Source organism: Triticum dicoccoides, chromosome 4B, assembly GCF_002162155.2.
Source record: "Triticum dicoccoides isolate Atlit2015 ecotype Zavitan chromosome 4B, WEW_v2.0, whole genome shotgun sequence".
NCBI lineage: Eukaryota > Viridiplantae > Streptophyta > Magnoliopsida > Poales > Poaceae > Triticum > Triticum dicoccoides.
Window position 1 is genome coordinate 517273631 of NC_041387.1, and position 2058 is coordinate 517275688.

The following is a 2058-nucleotide window of genomic DNA, read 5'->3' on the forward strand; positions in this document are numbered from 1 at the left end:
CCCCTCCTAGTAGGAGTAGGAAAGGGGGAGTCCTACTCCTACTAGGAGGAGGACTCCTCCTCCTTGGCGCGCCCACAAGGGCCGGCCGGCCTCCCCCCTCCCTCCTTTATATACGGGGGCAGGGGGGCACCCCAGGACACACAAGTTGATCTACGGATCGTTCCTTAGCCGTGTGCGGTGCCCCCCTCCACCATATTCCACCTCGGTCATATCGTCGCGGAGTTTAGGCGAAGCCCTGCGCCGGTAGAACATCATCATCGTCACCACGCCGTCGTGCTGATGGAACTCATCCCCGAAGCTTTGCTGGATCAGAGCCCGGGGATTGTCATCGAGCTGAACGTGTACTGAACTCGGAGGTGCCGTATGTTCGGTGCTTGGATCGGTCGGATCGTGAAGACGTACGACTACATCAACCGCGTTGTCATAACGCTTCCGCTTACGGTCTACGAGGGTACGTGGACAACACTCTCCCCTCTCGTTGCTATGTCATCACCATGATCTTGCGTGTACGTAGGAAATTTTTTGAAATTACTACGTTCCCCAACAAAAACGTGCATCAACCCCTATGCATAGATTACCGCAATGTCACCTCCAAAATCCACGAGTTGAGTGCCAAAACATACATCAAGTGAATTAATATAATACCCCATTGTCACCATGGGTATTCATATGCAAGACATACATCAAGCATTCTCAAATCCAACAAAGTTTTCAATCCGATAAAAGTGAAACCTCAAAAGTAAAAACTCAATTCATCACAACAAGATAGAGAGGGGGAAAACACCATATGATCCAACTATATTAACAAAGCTCGCAGTACATCAAGATCGTGCCAAATCAAGAACACGAGAGAGAGAGAGATAGATAGAGAGAGATCAAACACATATCTACTAGTACAAACCCTCATCCCCAAGGGTGAACTACTCCCTCCTCATCATGGAGACCACCGGGATGATGAAGGTGGCCTTCGGTGATGATTTCACCCTCCGGCAGTGTGCCGAAAAAGGAATCTAGATTGGGTCGTGGAGGTAGAGAGGCTTGCGACGGCGGAGTCGAAGCTCTTGGGTTATTTCTGGGGGTTTATGTATTTATAAGAATTTTTTGCATTGGGATCACGTGAAGATGGGCCACAAGGTGGACACTACCCACCAGCCCACCACATTGGCCCCCGGCGCGCCCTGATAGGTAGTGGCCACCTCGTGGCTCTTCTGGCCCTCCCACAAAGCTTCGGGGGTCTCTTTTGTTCAAAAAAATTGTCAAAAAGTTTCGCTGCATTTGGACTTCATTTGGTATGGATTTTCTGGAAACAAAAAACAAGCAGAAAATAGCAACTAGCACTGAGCACTAGGTCAAATATGTTAGTCCATAAAAACCATATAGAAGCCATATAGAAGCGAACAAAAATCATACAAAACTATAATAAACATGGCATGAATACTTCATAAATTATAGATACATTGGAGACGTATCAGCATCCCCAAGCTTAATTCCTACTCGTCCTCGAGTAGGTAAATGATAAAAGAAATAATTTATGAAGTGTGAATGCTAGCATAGTGCATAAGTTTGATCAATGATAATTTCAATCACTTTTCCTAGCATCATAACAGCAACACTTTCTCATAGAACTCATCATGATAATGTAGCAACCGATTCACATGTTATGGTTCAAACAATGCATTCTCTTGAAACTTAACAACCTATGTTCTTAGTCACCAAACAATTGCAATTTAACTTATTCTCAACAAAGTCTAAGTAAGAGCTCCACATACTCAATTATCATATAGTCTTCTATGATTTCTAGTACTCAAAGCATATTTTTAGAACAAATGGCATCCATCAAACACAGAGAATGATATGGGCTTAATGTTTTGCCTCCCAACTCATTTATCATAGAGATAATTGTCAACAATAATAATTCATGATCAAATATATTTGACTGGCCATATGTGCCTAGATCTTTCCCCACCACATGATGCTTCACAACTAGAGAATAATTGAGGTTGAAATGGGAAGTAATACTATTGAGTCTTGAATAAAAGTAAATACATAAAGTAAAAG